This window comes from Cebus imitator, unplaced genomic scaffold, assembly GCF_001604975.1.
Source record: "Cebus imitator isolate Cc_AM_T3 unplaced genomic scaffold, Cebus_imitator-1.0 Scaffold702, whole genome shotgun sequence".
In the NCBI taxonomy this organism is placed as follows: domain Eukaryota; kingdom Metazoa; phylum Chordata; class Mammalia; order Primates; family Cebidae; genus Cebus; species Cebus imitator.
The window spans coordinates 357,028-375,843 of NW_016108017.1; the positions used below are offsets into that span (position 1 = coordinate 357,028).

At 50.4% G+C, this 18,816-nt stretch overlaps 1 protein-coding gene across 8 annotated transcripts in view; it reads right to left on the reverse strand.

Moving 5' to 3' along the window:
* The window catches only part of GRB10 (growth factor receptor bound protein 10), a 208,630-nt gene extending 190,196 nt beyond the window's left edge, over positions 1–18,434 (reverse strand). For 2 of the 8 annotated variants that reach the window (XM_017518728.2, XM_017518726.2), the window contains exon 1: positions 18,196–18,425. The gene's annotated coding sequence lies outside the window, so the exon portion shown is untranslated. Of the gene's footprint in view, positions 1–7,456; positions 7,476–17,428; positions 17,603–18,195 lie in introns of those variants that run through there. The other 6 variants (XM_017518731.1, XM_017518727.1, XM_017518730.1 and 3 more) reach the window with 5 other exon arrangements.
* Positions 18,435–18,816: the final 382 nt, after the last annotated feature.

Below are 18,816 nucleotides of genomic sequence, written 5' to 3' on the forward strand. Positions count from 1 at the left end.
AAAAAAAAAAAAAAAAAAAAAAAAGTGGGACAGATGAAGAGCAGACATTCCCATTATAAAAGGGAGAAACAGGAAAGAAAAAAAAGAGACAATGGGTCCCAACCACAGGACAAACATTATCTAGAGAATAAATCTTTGGTTCCATGTCCTGCCTTCCAGACACAATGGGGCAGGAGTTGGGCTCCCAAGGCCCTGAGCAGCCCTGGGGCCAAATGCTGGGCACAGCCCGCACAGCGGCTCTCACAGGTTGCAGCAGGGTACCTGCAAGCTCTCCCAGGCTGGCACTGCACACTGGGAGCTCTACAGTTATAGGCTCTCAGGGGCAGCCCCACCCCCACAGCTCCATTAGACATTGTCCTTGTGGGAGCTCGCTGGTGTGGCCTTAATCTCAAGACTCTGCTGGGCACTGTCCTAGTGGGGGTTCTTTTTTCGGCATTCCTGCCCCTATGGCTCCATTAGGCATTACCTAGCAGGGAGACTCTGCAGCAGCCCTACCCTGCAGCAATTCTCTGTTTTAGCCCAAGACTTTCTGAGGCATCCTTCCAAATTTAAATGAAGGTAGCCATGCACCCACAGCTCTTGGACTCTGCATACCTGCAGACTTAGCACCACGTGGATGCCACCTAGGTTTATGGCCTGTGCCTTCCAGATCAATGGAACTAGCTGCACTGGAGCCCCCTTGAGCCATAGCTGGGGCTGCCAAGGAGGGCTGCACTGTAATGCCGAGAGCAGAGGCTTGAGGTGGGGCTAGGCAGTGAATGCTAAGGTCCTTCAGGCGCCCAAGGCCTCTCTTTTGACATAGTTCTGTTCCATAGGCCCTGGTATTCTGGGCGTCTGATAGGAGAGGCAGCACTAATAATCTCTGAAATGCCTTCAGGATCATTCTTCCATTATCTTGATGAATAGCATCTGGCTTCCTTCTATCCAAACTAATCTCCTTATCAAAAGGTCACTTGGCCACACCCTTAGTGTTTTCTCCCAAACATGCTTTTGCAACCTGGGCAATCTAAAAATTTTCCAAATCCTTAAATTCTGCCTCTTTTTTTTTTTTTTTCAAAACAGGGCCTCATTCTGTCACCCAGGCTGCAGTGCAGCAGGCGGATCATGGCTCACTGCAGTCTTGACCTCCCAGGCTCAAGTGATCCTCCCACCTCAGTCCCCTTGAGTAGCTGAGACTAAGTGTATGCCACCACACTCGGCTGTTTTTTTATTTTTATTTTTAATAGAGATAAGGTCTCTAATAAATATGTTTACTAGATATGTTGCCCAGGCTGGTCTTAAACTCCTGAGTTTAAGCAATCCTCGCACTTTGTCTCCCAAAGTGCTGGGATCACAGGTATGAGCCATAATGCCCAGCTCTGCTTCCCTTTGGATTATAAATTCCATTTTCAATTCATTTCTCTCACATTTTACCGTTAAATGTGAGGTTAAGAGAATAGAAAGAGATAACATGAAATTAAGAGAAGTCATGTAGCACACTGACCACTATGCTCAGGGATTTCTCCCACCAAATATCCCAGGTCGTCACTCTTAAATTTTGCCTTCCCCAAAGCCCTAGAGAATGGGCATAATTCAGCCAAGTTCTTTGCCCCTTTGTAGCAAGGACTATCTGTCCTCCAGTTTCCAATAAGATAGATATTCATTATTTATATCTATGACCTCATCAGAATGGGCCTTATTGCCTGTAATTCTACCAGCATTCTGATCACAACCACTTGGAAATTTCTAAGAAGACAGAGGTTCTCTCCACAGCTCTCCTCTTCTTCTGGGCCCTCGCCAGAATAATTCTTAATGCTCTATTCACGGAAATCTCAGTTTTTTCTAGCAAACACTTCCAAACTGTTCCAGGCTCTATCTATTGCCCAATTCCACTTTTCTTTTAAGTACCTGCCATACAACACCCCACTCTCAGTACCAATTACTGCCCGTCTGTGCTGCTATAACAAAATCCACAGGTTAGGTAATTTATAAATAACAGAAATGTATCTCTCATGGCTCTGGAGGAGAGGAGGTCCAAGAGCAAGGCACTGGGGTTCAGTGTCTGGTGAGGGCCTCCCTCTGCTTCCAAGATGGTGCCTTGCTGCCACACCTTCCAGAAGGGAGCAAATGCTGTATCTTCACAAGGTAGAAAAGCAGAAGACAGCAAACCCATTTCCCCTCAGACACTTTTAAAAGGGCCCTAATTCCATCTATGTCCACCCCTATGACTTAAAACACCCCCTAAAGGCCCCAACTCTTAATACCATCACATTGGCCATTACGTTTCAACACACAAATTTTGGGTGATACATTCAGACCACAGCAATGTGTATACACACACACACACACACACACACACATACACGTGCACATATCTGTAAATATACTAATTAAATTATATACTTCAAATTTAAATGGGTAATTTGTATGGTATGTTGATTATATCTCAATAAAGCTTTTTTTTTTTTAAGAGAAGAGTCTACGAAAAAAACTAGCCCATAAAGATACATGCACACATATGTTGACTGCGACACTATTTACAATACCAAAGAAATGGAACTAACCCAAATGCCCATCCATGGTAGACTGGATTAAGAAAATATGGTACATACATACCATGGAATACTATACAGCCATAAAATGACATGATATATCATGTCCTTTGCAGGCACATGGATGAAGCTGGAAACCATCATCCTCAGCAGACTAACACAGGAACAGAAAGCCAAACACTGCATGTTCTCACTCATAAGTGGAAGTTGAACAATGAGAACACATGGACACAGGAATGGGAACATCACACAGCAGGGCCTGTGAGGGAGGGGAGGCGGTGAGGGGAGGGAAAGCATCAGGACAAATAGCTAATGCTTGCGGGGCTTAAAACCTAGATGACGGGTTGATGGGTGCAGTAAACCACCATGGCACACGTATACCTATGGAGCAAACTTGCATGTTCTGCACAGGTATCCCAGAACTTAAAGTAAAATGAAAATAAAAATAAAAAACAAACTCATCCAATGAAATAATCAGCATGAGAAGGGTTCTAGCCCCACCTTCTGACCCCCCAAAATTTGGAACCACCATAGCCTAGACTTCTTCCTCCTAAAGTGTCACAGCACATCGTGGCACACAAAACTTCCTGAAATGTTGTGCCATCAAGAAAACAACTTCCTCTAATCCAATGTTTCCTCACTTACTTGGCAATACATTATTAGCTCCTGCAGACTCTACAACCTTCAGGAAGCTTTAAGTGGCCCAACATCACCACCAGCCGAGGAAGACTCTTAAAAGATGACAAAGGAAGGGGTCCAAAGTCCCATGGAGTCCATCAATGCATTTATTGACCATTAGGGCAGGCACAAATACAAAAATTCAGAAGTGTCTTTCCTGTCCAAGGAAGAACTCTGGCTGTAGAATTTTTCAAAAGGTGGTATGAAGCAGAGGTGATCCACACAGTGGAGCCTTATACACAGAACGGACTCGCAGGTACAAACAAGGCTGCTGCTTTCATGCCACCTACCCTGACAGGAACAATGGGACAACCCAATCCTACCTCCAAGGATAGGGTCAGGCTCATGCTGACAGAAGCAGGCAAGGGCCCCAGCCAGCAGCCCCACCGAGAGATCTTCGTTGCTTCTCTCTACGCCATGGAGGCCTTCCTGGTTCCAGGCTGTGATGCTGAGACATGAAGGCACTGAGCAGGGATCTCGGAAAAAGTGGGTTGTTAGCGTGCAAAAGCTCAAAGCCGATGCAATTCCTACATTCTTAAAAGGAATGCAGGTGGGCCTTCTAAATCTGCTTAAAATTCTAAAGGTTTCAAAATTTCTAAGTGTTCTATCATCATAAACAAAAGAGAAACCACTAAATGAAATCCACAGGAATCTGCCTGGCACGGTGGCTCACACCTGTAATACCAGGACTTTGAGAGGCCAAGGTGAGTGGATCGCCTGAGATCAGGAGTTTGAGACCAGCCTGACCAACATGGTGAAACTTCATCTCTAAAACAATAACAACAACAACAACAACAAAAATACACAGGCAAATGTCAAAGCAGGACATTACAAATATTTGCCACTGGAATAAAGTATGGACACATTTTAGAATGTCATTTATAACAACGTAGGGCTAATCACCAGAAAATGCTTGGTACAAAAATTCTTAGATTAAGTATAGTTCTTACCATGTAGCGTCCTCTTCAGAGAATTTCTAGAGAAAAAGACATTAAAGCTAACATGGGGGAAAATGTATTAAAACCTTACTGCACCAAGTGTGGGCCACTGACTAACTGCAAGCATAATGCGTGGGAGCTGGTCAGAAACCCAAAACCTCAGGTCCCACCCCAGACCAACGGAATTAGAAGCTGCATTTTATCACCAGCCCCAGGAGATTCACGTGCATATTAAAGTTTAAGTAGTGGTATTTCCAGACATTGTTAATATTTAACTTGTATCAGAACTGAAATGTGTCAGCTCCCTTTAAGAAAATAAATAAGCAAAATACATTAACATCACTATTTTATTGTTCAGTCAACCCAGGGCATTCCTGGACTCACCCTCCCCTCCTACACAGATTTCATTATTTTCCATCTCAGCAAGGCAGGAACAGATGACAGAGACAGACTGGCTCCTCAAACACCTGTTGAGTGAATAACAGGTGGGGTCCCTTGTCAAAAGCCACCCAGAGGACTCCTTGCCATTCTCATCCCACTTGAATGCTGAACAACTGCTCAGAGCTGCACGGCCATTGTTGGCAAGGGCACATGGCCAGTCTCAAACCGCCGGGACTACCTTGACGGCACTCAGAAGCTGGCTCCCAGACACAGCACAGGAAAGGAAAGGAATTATTTGTAGCTGACTTACAGGTACCATTTACACATTTAGAATTTTCTTCCCTCATTAGTATCAGATTTGTGCCTGAGGCATCTAGAGTTCAGCCCAGACTCTCCCAGGTACCTGCAGGCAAGTCTCCACAGACCAGAAATGTCCCTGGAGAGACAGTCCTGGACTCCCCACCACCCCCTCAACCAAGGAGGCAGAGAAAAAAAGGGAAGAAAGAAGCAAATGGAGCCAATAAATGCCTACTGCCCCCACCCACCGCAATCCTAGCCACAGCTCAGCGTTTTCTGGCCCCTTTAATTTAACCTCTGCCAGCCGTGAGAGGAACAAAGCCCATTCCACATAAAAACAGAAGGAAATACGTCTCCTGAACGAATCAGAATAAACCGTCATGGAAAGGGTTCCAGGGTTTGGGATGGGTTAGGCCTTTGTGGATCATGCTCAGCCAGTGAATTTTGTGAAATATGAGAAAATACCGTCCATCACAGCAGCTCTGCACATGATGCAACACGGCCATGCCCACTACCAGATGTGCCAACTTATTTTTTCAACTGACAGAAAAGACAGAAACAAAAGGCCCACACAAAGGCCTCTTTTGACATGTGCTCCCAGACCTCCCAGGGTCCACAGGGCTCAGACTGACTCAAGGCCAGCCCCCGTTCTGCCCTTGACCCTTCAGACAGGAGCTGCCAACTTTCTAACTGTATCACCAGAAGCCCCACTGGTTACAAGGCCCAGAACACTACATCAGTTCTCACACTTTATGCTTCTAAGGATCACCTGGAGGCCTTCACAAAGACAAAGAATTCTAGGTCCCAAGCCCAGAAAGTCAGTTTCATAGCTCGGAGCTGAGGCCTGGGGATAAGCACCAAGAGCCCATCGGCTCTGACGTAGGTGGTTCAGAGATCACACCTTAAAAACCCTGGTCTCTCCTACACATTCTTCCTCCTGTGAATTATGAGAATGCAGCCCCCACCCCACTCCCAAGTCTGAAAGGAAGGTAAAAGCATTCAAGTCCAAACGAGTTTCCTAAGACATTTTTACAAGTCACAAGTACATTCTCCAAGAAGCAGCCTGGCTTTTGCGGGAACCCAAGTGTCAGTGAATTTAGCCTGTAGCCTAAAAATGCAAATTTTGGAATCTAACCTCCGAAATTCAAAAGATGCAGTGTTCTCTGGAAGTCTGGAAGCCCAGTTCTGGAGTGGTAATTACGTGATGGCTGGAGGAGCAACTGGTGATGGAAATCCTTAGGAGGCGCTAAAAACAACTCACATTTTAATCTACCGATCTGGAACTTCCCTCACCCCCTTCATCCCCATTGTGCAATTATCATAACTTCATTCACTGTGTTCCTCAGCAGTTAGTATGCACCATTCTCAATCCTACAAGGTAGTAACTAGTATCCCTGATTCACAGGTCCAGGTACAAGGGCAGGTAGCACAAGGAGCAGGAGGGGACAGACCACACTGCACTCACACCCCACCCTACAATTAAAAACCGTCCTTTAGTGCGTGGCTGCCAAGAACCTCAATCTGAAATAAGTGTTCTCTACCACCTTTCTTCTCCGGAGTGACAGAGAGAAAGGAAATCCCAAGAAACCTTTCTGCCCCTGCCCCCCACCTCCCCTGTTCCCACTCAGGCCAAAGGAAGAATGCATGGCCCCAGCTCCCACCCCCGATGCCGACAGCAAAGGAGCAGAGACAGGCAGGAGACTCCAGGCAGCACCCGAGGCCCTGGCCGCCAGCACGTCATAATCCCGGCAGTCCTGCCTTTCAGACTTAAAAAGAACAATGAGGAAAGACACCCACGCTTCCCCTCGCTGGGCTGGGAAGGAGAGCTTTGCGGGTTTAGACTGCAGTCTCCCCCGCCCCTAGCCACCTGTGTGCCGGCTCCGCAGACGAGGTCCCCCCAGCACCCTGGCAGGGACCGTGCCATCAACAGACAAATGGCAGCCGACCAAGGAGGCGACTGGCGTGGGGAACAGGTGATCGATTGTTTTTCTGAAGATCAAGGGCTAGGAAGTCCTACGTGTTCGTACGCACAATTTTTTGAACTCCATCAAGAACGCGAACCCCATGCCCACACCTTCGCCGCTCAGTTCGCATTCATTGTCTGATATGCCCCTTCCAGAGAGAAGGTGTTCAAGGAGAAAGAGGCGGCGCGACGAGACGCGTTTACCCACGGCTCGTATACGCGACCATATGCCAGCAGGTTTCAGCGAAGTCCGGCAGGCGCCGGGATTCGGTTTTTCCGAGAAAGCCCGTGCAGTAGCCCGGGTGCCCGGACCCGCTCGTCTCCCAAGCCGGTTCCCACACTCGCTGCCCAGCGCCTGGCGAGGAAGGAGCGGGCGAGGTTCCCGCGAGTCGCCGTCACGGGTTTCCGAGGGTACCATTACGACTCGTTACATAATATTAAACAATTAAGATTTAAAAATGGTTACATAATACTGTCCTATGGCTGGCGGCAACGAGGCTCGGAATCCGGACTGCAGCGAGCCCGCGGCAGGCGGACGCGGGGCGGCGCGGCAAGACCTCCCGGCCTCCCTCCCCGGCCCTGTCCGCCGCGGCCGGACCTCCGCCGCGGCCGGACCTCCGCAGCCCGCCGCCCCGCCCGCCGCCCCCCGAGCCCGCGGCGGAGCCCACCTGAGTACCTGGAGAGCGGGCGGCAGCACCCGCCGCACGGGGTCGCTGCGTGCGCGCCGCCGGCCCTGGGAGGGCTTCGGGGCCCGGCCCCCGCAGTGCCCGGCGCGTGGACAGCGCTCCGCATGGACAGCGCCGGGAGCCGGGCGGGCCGCTCCTCCACGGCTCCGCCCCGGACAGGGGCCTGCGGCGCTGAAAGCCGACCCGGGCCCGAGGCCGCCGCGAGCCAGGCGAACGCGCTAACACGGAAAGCGGGCCAGCGCCGCCTCCGGGGACGCCATCCCGGCGAGGGTGGGATGCCGCGCCGCCGCCCGAGTGCGCCTGGGGGCTCCCAGCGCCATCACCGCGCGGGTGCCCGGAGGCCCCTCCGCGGAGCCGGCCGCAATCTTCAGCCGCCGAGGGACCGGGCGCTCCCGAGGAGCGGGAGGACGGCGGAGCAGTGCCCGGTCCTAGAGCACAACAGGAATCCCAGGACCAAACCCATGTGACGCGGCCACGCCCCAACGCCCGGCGGGGGCCCTCTGCTGCCCAATCCCCGGATCCCTGGTTCTCATGGCAACCCTGAAGAACCCCTTGTTCCCTCCACTGCCTCCTCTCCTCCCCCACAGCCCCCCCGCCTGATGGGCAAGGACGCGCACACTGGCCACTCTCACGATGCCGAAAGCCCTCCATGTCTACCCGCTACGCTGCAATCGGAGCGGGGCGGGAGACATCGCGGCCGCGGCAAGTCGGAGATGCCGCCAGCAGGAGCAGCCTCCCACCTGCAGGGCCGGCCAGTTCTGCTCTTCCACGGTCACTGTCGTCTCACCCCCTCCCCAAAATGTCCTCAAAATGTCAGAGCAAGAACCAGGAAGGGAGAGGCTCTTTCTGGAAGCCACAGGCTCTTTCTGGAAGCCACAGGCGTAACGTTACTGAACATCGAGGACAAAGTAGGGTTCCATTTCAACCGAGAGTCAGCGAGGGAAAGAACAGATCCTATACATACTAAGCATCTGCTATCACTTCACACACACACCCCACACCACACACACCCCACATACACACCACAGAGGCACCCCACACACACACATACACACCACACACACACCCCCCACGCACACATACACTCCACAAAGATACACGCACAAGCCTGCAACGATGGAAGCAAAACAGAAGGTTTGGAGATATTCACTGCAGTTTACAAGGCCACAGCAAGCAGTAAGAGATTTTCTACTCCCCTCTGGCCGAAAACATGGTAGGAAAAGCTGGACGTTGTAGACAGCAGTAACTAACAGTCAACAGTGGACGGCTTCTGAAACTGATATCCTATACTGCATTCGCATGCACTAAGGGGCAAGGCACTGGGAAAACCCCATCTCAGCCCGGGGTTCAGAGAGCAGAAAATCTACCCTAGTCTCCAGCTCAGGCCCCTAAAGGGCACCGGAGAGGCTGGAGAAACTGCAGATATACTCCCCCCAAGAAAGGAAAGCCTCCAAGGTGATCATGGCCACAAAATTGCAATCTGCTTAAGTCGATCAAACAAAAGCAGAGTTAAGGCTGGTTCTGAGAGCAGCCGAGAGCAGCGTGTTCAACACAACACGAAGGGTAACAAGGCTTTCTCACAGTCCAGGCTGACCACACAGGGCCTGGCTACTACAAGAAACACTGAAGGTATTATTGCTTTTAATTCTAACTGCACACTCCTCAGTGAAGATGTCACGGGGAGAACATCACAAGCCACAGAATGAGAGATGGAAGCACAGACTCGAACCCCGAGATTCTGGAAGAAACCGAAGTGCGGAGAGCAAGTAACTTGCTTGTCCAAAGTCCAGAGCAAGTTACTAACTGGGAGAACTCCACGTTCCTTCCAGACTCCAGATTTGAGGCTTCTCTGCAGTCTGACACAGTGGCTCTACCCACCTCTGCAGTCAACCCTGGGAAGGTGGCTCAGGGGTTCCTCTGACTCGGTGCCCAGTAGCTCCCAGCCTGGATGGTAAACTCCTTTGCCTGAACATCCCACGCACCCTGCAGTCTCCGGGGCTAGAACAACAGGTTGTGCAGGTCAGAGGGCTTCCCTGCCACACTCCCCTCTATTACAAAATGGCAGAAGTCTCAGTTCGAAGCAGCTGTTCCTGGATATGGGAAAAACAAGAGAGATCATTTCTCTTGTTTTGATGGAAAGGAATCTTGAAAAGCCAGACCTTCACTAAATGGCTGACGAGACACACATTTTGCTTTACTAGGACAACAGGAATAGAATCTTGGAAAAGTCAGAAGAGCCAGTGGACAAGGGGTAACTAGCAGCAAAGGAGCTAAAGGCTAAGCTGGAAAGTGGAGATGAAGCCTGATGACATACTCAGTGAGAGTCCAGAAAGTCTCAGGAATTAGAACTACCATTCACCTCTGGAAATGGGAAACACAGAGTCCAAAACAAGGGGATTAATTAGAAGTGTCAGGAAGACCTGGGCCCCAGTTCATACTGGGTCCTCTCCCCAGCTCCATCAGCTAGGTGACTTCTTTTCTGGAAGCAGGGACGCAGGTCTCTGGACCAGGGTCAGCAGGCACAGCCGTGCCTTTAATTCCAGAAAGATGTGGTGGATCACATGCTAGCTGCCATATGAATCCTGCCAACATCCCCAACAGCTCCCAGAGCAGCACCTCCAACAGAAGTCAAAGAGGCTCCTGCAGAGCTGAGAAGAGACCTGAAGGCATGGGCTTCAGGGGTGCCCCCACAATGATCACTGATAGGAGACACATCCTCCACCCCAAACTCCTTTCCAGCACTGTCTGGAGGATTGGGAGCTCGTGACACACTCCAGCCCCACATGTGAAGCCACAGACTTCACTCAATGCTGGGCACTGCCCGCCGTAGGCACCCTGCCTCACTGTGTACCAAGAATCCCTCCTGCCAGCCTCCCTCCCCAAGGAGCACACAAGGTTTTGCCATAGCCTCTGCTTTCCAGGTAAGCTGGACACAAGCAGAAAAAGTAAAAGTAAATAATTTACAAATGGTAGAGGTGAAACAATATAGAAAAAGTTTTTTAAAATTAATATGTTCAAATGAGGTAAAAAGATGTATCTATGAAATAAGTATATTGTGCCATTAAAAAAAGAATACTCACTTTGAATGCCAATATTATGTGTCAATTGTCAACCGTATCAAATGTACAGGATTCCCAGTAGCGGGAGAGGCTGTGGGTGTGTGGAGCGGAGGGTATGGAGGAAGTCTCTGGACATTCCATTCAGTTTTGCTGTGAACCTAAAACTGCTCTAAAGTCTATTTTTAAAAAAGGTCCTAAGAAATTCAAAATGAAAATAGAAACAAAATCCAATAAAAAGGTTAAAAGGTCAAAATGAAGACATATCCCAAAACCTAAAAACAACACAGCAGTTACAGGCTATTAGATCAAAAATACAGAGCACCAATCCAGGTTACTAAAAACCAAATAACTGCCGTCCTAGAGAGAGAGAAGAGGAAAATGGAAGAAATGAAAGAAATTAAAAAACATGTCCAAGACCAGAAGGATCTGAGATTCCAGCTTACATGAGTCCTCAACATACCCTGCATAGAAAGTGTGGACCCAAGAAGACAGATCTTCAAGGAACTTCGGAACAAAGGCACAGAGAATATCCTACACGCGCCCAGACATGACAAAACAAAAAACAAACCGAAAATCCACTCTGGTACTCTTTCATACACAGAATCAAGAATCAGAAGAGCAGGCCAGGCACGGTGGCTCACGCCTGTAATCCCAGCACTTTGGGAGGCCAAAGCGGGCAGATCACGAGGTCAAGAGATCGAGACCATCCTGGCCAACATGGTGAAACCCCGTCTCTACTAAAAAATTCAAAAATTAGCTGGGCGTGGTGGCGCGCACCTGTAGTCCCAGCTACTTGGTTCTGAGGCAGGAGAATTGCTTGAACCCAGGAGGCGGAGGTTGCGGTGAGCTGAGATTGTGCCACTGCACTCCAGCCTGGCGCCTGGCAACAAAGCAAGACTCTGTCTCAAAAAAAAAAAAAGAAAGAAAGAAAGAAGAATCAGGAAGAGCATCTTTCTCAACCCCCTTCTGCCTAAAGGCAATGGAAGCCTTCAAATTTTTTAGGGAAAACTATCTTTAATTTAGAAATCCATATTCAGACAAACTGTACACTGTGAGAGTCGAAGGAGGACATTTTCCCAGACACGCAAGGTCTCAAAAAGTTGGCACACCTTGTGCGCCTCTTTTTGGAAACTTCCTACAGAAAGTACCCCATCAAATTCTGGAAATAAACCAAGAAAGAAAATTCACGAGATCCAAGAGAAAGGCAAAGGGGCATTGCCAGGACAATGGAGAAGAAAGACTCCCAGACAACAGCTGTGCAGGGAGCCCCAGAGCAACCCGGCCTGCTGCATGTCCAAAGGCACATGAGGAACTCCTTCCGAAGATAAACCTGCAGATCACCTTCGGCCTCGGAAAGCAGATTCACCCAACTCTGTACGTTTGGAGGGGATAATGACAAGTGCATTTTAAAAACTGCAAAAACAACTCCAGGAGAAAACAAAATGCCCTAGGAGACAACTGCAGTTATCACAGTATTCTACGTGGCTCAGCTATGAGCGAGCGGCATTAGGGGACCGTCCCAGCACTACATACTGACGGAGCCCAACGGACCAAAAGAGACAACAGGGAGACAAGAAGAGTGTAGGGGGGATGGGGCAAAAGTGCAGCATCCTCACCTTCCATGCGGTTTGAAATCAAAGAATAACATGAAAAACGGGGCTCTGGAGAGCAGGGAGAGGAGGAGGTTGCCAGGAATCACAATCTATTGTTTAGACCTCTTTGGAAATACTGAGGTACATGTAGGGGGAAAAAAATCTGCGGATTAAGTTACTTCTGGGGAATTATTTCATCTTTAAACTATGTCTACATATCATTCTGATTTTAAATATCAAACTAAGTTTTAAAATAGTTTGCTCTGGGTGTGGAGGAATTAGAAAACTCGGTGACCCTTCAGATGAAGAGAACAGAAACACTGTGATATGGACAGGCAAGGACAGCAGGGGGATACCACCCCGGGCAGGGATGGCGGGCCAGGACAGGGCAGCCTGTGTCCACTCGCTGCCCTGCAGGGCCCGGCGGGGAGAAGGCCGGGGAGGCCTGCGATGGAGGGATAAAGCGACAATGAAGCTAGAAGTCCTTCCTGCTTTACCCCTCCCACGTCGCTCCGTCTCATCACTAGGGAGATGCACACTCAATGTTCTTCTCTCTGGAGGGGAACTCTGTGAGATGCATGCAGTTTTCTTCAGAAGAGAGTGGGCAGTGCCCTAGAAAAGACACCTGGAGGCTTAGGTAACACCCCCGCAGCCTGTCCTGGGCCAGGATGGTGTGGCCAGGGTGAAAAGATGGGTGGGTGAGGTGGCCTCTGGCTAAAACCAGCCCATACAGGACAACTACAGGGCACCAGACATGACCCAGCCAGCTCAGCTTCCCGCAGGATGTGAAGACCCTCTAGGAAAGCAATCCTAACCAGGGCCCCAGGCTTAGCACCAGGCGCTGTTACTGGGCAGGAGGCTATGGCACAAACTTCTGAATTTAAGTCACTCAACTCATGGTGGCTTCTAGTCACTAGGAGTTTCTCAAAGCAGAGAATCCAAAAATTATTGCTATGAGATATGTGGTATAATAAAGGTTTTTATACTAAAAGGGATTCTTCACTTACAAAAGGTTGGAAGCTACTGCCTAAGTACTCCCAGGAATAAAAGTTAAAAATTCAATAAGTAAACTAAAGGCCCCACACATCAGAGAAGTGGGGACCTGCAGTCTCAGTGGGGCCCAGGCAGCTTGCAGTGGGCAGCCTTAGGGGTTCCTGACCCTTGATTTCCATGTGAAAGGACAAAAGAAGGTAGAAAGCAGGTCTTCAGCAATTCCTCATGGTGCTCCATTGCTCGGATGCCCTCACAGAGCTCCCCTCTGACAGCTCACAGACAGGGCCAGACAGACAGCAGTCTGCAACGTAGTGCCACCTACACTGACCCCACATTAGCTGTGGTGGCCTTAATGCCACAGTGATGAGGATCAACACACGCCAAAGCACTTTCTGTGCCGAGTGCTTTAGGAACCCCATATTAACAGGCTAGACTGCTGCTGCTCATGCCCACTTCCACTTACCGGACTCAAAACCTTTCAAGGACTTCAGGAAAGAAGGAGGACTCCCACCAGCACAGTCCTGAATAGAGCTGGGAGCCACATCCCAGGGGCACATCAGCCTGTCCAGGATAAGCGGTCCACAGTCATTTTGGTCTCAGCTGGAAGAAGCGCCTCTGTAGAGTCCAGACACCAACCGCGGGGGACTAAAGACAAGTGCCACAGGCTCCACAGGCCCGGAGACCAGAGATCTGTCTACACACCCAATGCTGCTGCCCATCAGAGCTTGCGCGCTGCAGGGGTCTTCACATCTTTCGTTCCTGGTTGTAGGAAACCAATTTTTGACACCAGCTCTTCACTATTATCTGGTTCAAATGGTTTGCGGCCAAGTGAAGTCCGCAGCGCACCAGCTATCTTTGCTCTTAGAATTCTACCTGTGAGGAGTTCAGGCTGTCACACTAAACAGAGTCAACAAAAGGATTCTTACGAGCACTGACTACGGCTCAAAGAACATGTCAGACAAATTCACAAGATTTTGCGCAACTAGCATGTACAAAGCACTGCAAGGCAAAAATACAAAAGCCAAGCCCCCTTTCTAACCAACCTTATAAATTAATAGCAAGCAGGATGTGATCAAGTCCACAAGCCGCTCTAAGACAAGGGCAACTGTGCAAAGTGCCTACAGACATCGCCACAAAGACCGCATGAGCCAATCACACACATCACACCACATGTGACCTTCCCAACAAGCCGCGGAGGTAAACACGCCTATGGCTTCCATTTTAACAGATTAGGCTGGTTCACTTGTTCAGGCTGGCCAAACTAGTAAGCAGTACAACCAGGACTCATCTGAGGCAGTGTGCCTGGTGGAACCGTCAGTGCTGGCTGCTGCCCTGCTTGAACAGAGCAGAAAGGAAGTAATATGGTGGGAGGCGTAATTCCTCCCCAGCACCCATTCCCGGGCTGGACGTTAACAACAAAAAGTCTACTCTGCTGCTAGGCACAGCCCAGATAACAAGTTCCTCAAATTAGGGGTCTGAACAGACAAGAATTTCCCCAAAATCTATATGTAAAGTAGATGGTTCTAAAATATGAATATTCTAATACAGGAGAAAAGAAAACTCCTTAGAGTCACTATATCCTAAAAGCAAAAAAAAAAGAAAAAAAAAATCAGAACCACTCATTTCTACCTCTGAGATTATTTTTGATAACCCCGGGAAATGGCTTTTTTCCATTGCCATCTCAAGGACAATCACACCATTTTTCAATCCATTATTAAAGAAGAGCCATCCGCCTGCCTTTCCACAAGTGAGCGGGTGGTTTTAAACTTTGCCTGCTTTTATTTCCCTGCAGTTTACAGGCCCCGGTGATCACCAGGAGCGTGGACAAAAGCCTCCCGAAGACAAACATGCAGGAAAGCTCATTCCTCAGAGATCAGTTCAGAAGTGCTCTAGGTGGGGAGCGGGAGCCCAATGCAAAGGTGTCCCAGCCAAGAGGAAGAAGGACAGAAAACAGATGCAGCTCCCTAAAACTGAGCAGCTAAAAGATTCACACAAATTAAATACCAGCTAGTGGCTGAATGGATCAGAGCAGTTATACCCCTAACTGAAAGTGGTCCCCTAGAACTCCAAAGTGTCTGTCTGCCAAGCCTCACCCACCAAGTAGCTGGACGACCTTAACTTCTTCCATAATCTTCCAGTTAAATAAAAAAATAAAATAGCACCGGTTAAAAGAAAAATCTCCTCTAGCAGGAAAAAAAAAAGTTTATTTAAACTTTAAACGACTGATTACCTAAATGAAAGACAAGGCAAATAGGTTCTCAGGAGCCATGCAATGCCACGTTGGTTTCATAAACTGAGAAACAGACGAGGGGATTATGCAGCAAACGTGCAGAGGCACAGGCTTCCCCTCCAGGAAGCAGGACCAAAATCCTCTGCAGTTAGCTCTGAGCTCTGACAGGCTGGTAACCGAACGCCAGATACAAGCTCAAATACATTCTACTATCCCATAGGTTTCTCCTCCCCCTACAGTTAAAAGTCGGACAGAATTCCAAGAAAATAGGTTCCGTTCCTTAAATTATGCTACCTTTAAAGCATTCGGTTTTATCAGATATACCAACCAAGAATTTCTACAGCTCTAAGATGAAGCCAAAGGCACAATAGATGTCTTTGTTCACGCTGGAGTTTGATTTCTATACATTATATAGTCTCTACCCAGAGAGATCACCAAAATCGAGTTCTGAGCTAACTCTTCAAGACTGACTCTGCTCTCTTCTCCTACTGGAGGCTGAGTAGACACAGACAGAGCACTTGAAACTGGGCCAGGGCTGCTCTAGGTCCCAATCCTGATGTCTGTCACCATACAAAGCTCTGGACAAGTAGCTGGCATGAACCTGCCCAGCTCTGCGTTCCTGATCCACAAATGAAAAATATTTTAACTGGTCCAAGCTGCCCCAAAAGTGACCAGACAACGGGTAATTATGCAATAGATGACTTTAGGGGTACACAGCTTTTCTATTTTAAGTAAACAGTAAACATAACTACTTTTTTATTTACAGTAAACGTAACTACCACATCAAAACTCATGACTTCATGGATATCAAAATTTCTTCCCAAAATAAATGTGCATTTAAGTGTAAAAAATGAGAAACTAAAAGGAAATATCTATAATGCTCTGGTAAGATGGCATTAACCTTGAAGGCTGGGAGCCCCCAGACTAGGCAACCGTCACAGAGCCTCCTAGTTCTCCAACTGTGTGACTGGCAGGCTATACATCCCTGCCCTACGCCATTTCCCTTTCAGAGGTGGATGTACTTTTGCAAATAAAACACAAGACTAAAATGATCTACAGCTTAGGTTCTAGTGACAGCTTTGTCACTTGCTGACAGTATGACCTCAGGTGTGCCAATTAACCTCCTGAGCCTTGGTTTTCAGACCTGTAAAATGGGGATCAGGAGGTTGTAGAAGAGTTTAAAAGCCAGCGCCTTGCAAACTGTGAAATGCTACAGAAGTATCCGTCGCTACACTTCTCAGTTACAGGAGCAATGCCTGCTGGGTGTGTAACTCTGTCTGTCCTCAAATTCCCTCCCTCGCTGTAATCTGGGGATTGGCCTGTGTTGCCCTTCGCTTTCAAGTGCTCTCAGTAAAACTCAAATATTATGTGCAGTGATCCTAGAGTTTTGTGTTTGTTGTTGTTGTTGTTGTTGTTGTTTTTAAGAGAAAAACCTAGACACCTAGAATCATTCCTGGAAATACATTGGATTTTCAGTGCTTTTATTTAAAATACTCTCCTAAAAGTCACTTCACCGCGGCGGTCACAGCCAGAAGTCGTCCCATTGCTGTAGAAACTCTGATTCTCTCTCTTTCCTCTTGGAAAGAGAGGAACTCAGGGTCAGCTCTTGTTAAAATATTACCAGCATTGTGTTGTAAAGCCTAGTCAACTCCTGTTGCTTCGCTAACAACATGTGTTCTTGGTAAAACTGAGCGAAACTTTAAATAGACCACCATTTCTGAAACTCGGGGGCTCCAAACGGCTGAATCAGCATTTTCATGAACAAAGTGTTCTGGGCCTGGCCTTTTAAACAGCAGCAACGAGAAAGTTGTGCAATAACGCATATTTACTCAGGAGCGCTCCTTGTTTTGGTTTTTTTTTACCCCCCATCTCTTGAATGAAACTGGGCACCAAGTTTGCAAGAAAATATTCTTTGAAATGCATTGTAAAGAGATCCAGGACCCTGTAAAAATCACCTGTGGCTCTTAACATTACCCAACTTTTCGGCGAAAGCAAAGCACAAAAAGTTCGCGTTTCTTTCAATCCCAAGGAAAGACGCACACAATAAAAAGTAAAGAATACCCTAATTTCCATAACGCACATGCTCGAGGGCAGTCGTCAGGCAGGCGTTTGGAGAGGCAATCAGCAAAGGCGGAGAGTTGCATCAGAAATTTCCTTCTGCAAACGGTACCGCTCTTATCACGTTTCCACGGCTGGCGGGCGGCTAATCCGCGAGCCCTCAACTTGCTGTTAGGCCCCAGCGGCGGGTAACGGGTCACCAACAGAACCCCCCCCCCACCAAAAAAAAAGGTCCTCCGTCCGAGGCTGGGCCGGCTCGGGACTTGGGAGTGTCTGGCACCACTGTCCCGGACGCCCGGGCGCGCGCGCCGCGGCCCCGCCGCGCAGTCGGAGCACCAGGAGCTGCAGGGGCGCCTGGGCGTCCACCCTCCCGGGCGACGGCCCCCAAGAGCGCGGCCTCGACCGCAGCCCCCGCCACAGCCCGCGAGCCGCCGGCGTCTGACAAGATGGTTCAAGAATGCACCGCTTGGGCTCCACACCTCCCCCCAGGAGTCGGGAACGCAGCGGGGAGAGCCCGGCGGGGCGCCCGGACGCCTCCGCCTCCGCCGCGCGCCCGCAGCCCCAGTCCCGCCTCCAAGCACCGCCCGCCGCGGGCCCGGGGCGCCGGAGCCCCCGGCCCGGAGGCGACGCCCTTCCGCCCGCCGCGCCTCCGCGGGGCCCGGCGTCCCCGGCCGCTGCGGGCCAGCGCGCAGACAATGACGGCGCGGGGACCCGCCTGGCCGTCCCGGGCCCTGCGGGGGCGCCGACCACAAAGTAACTTGCCGCCGCACTCCCCGCCCAACTCCGTACCTGCCGCGCGCGGCTCCCCGCCGCCTCCGCGTGGCTGCCCGCGACACTCGGCGAGGCCAGCGACGGGCGCGGGTCCCCGCGGGGCGAGGGCGGCGCACAGGACGGTCCCGGGCGCCCCGCGCCGCCGGCGCTGCCGCCACCCAGGGGCTGCGAGGAAACTTTGGGCTCCGCCGGGTCTCCGAACGCCGAGCCCGCCCGGCCGCAACTCCTTTCCCTCTCGGCCTCCTCCCAGCCTCCCCACCCCCTCGATGGGCTTTAAACTGGCCCGGCCCCGCCCGCCCTCCCCGCCTCTGCCGCCGCCGCCGCCGCCGCCTCCGCCTCCGCCTCCTCCCCCGGCCGCTTTTCCTGCTCCTCCTCCCGCCGCCGCCGCCCGGACCGCTCGGCGGCCGCCAGCGCGGGAGGAGCCGGGGCCTGGGCCCAGGGCGTGGCGCGGGGGCGCAGGCCGGACGGCCGGGGGGCCAGACCCTCCCGGAGGCTCCTGCCCCGGGCCAGTGCGCGGGGCCCCTCCTCCTGCTCTCTTGGGGACTCTCGGACGCGGGACCGCAACCGCCGCGGCTCTGGAGGCTTCGCGGGCGAAAGACAAATTGGACCTGTCCCGAAAAGACAATTTGTAAGCGAACT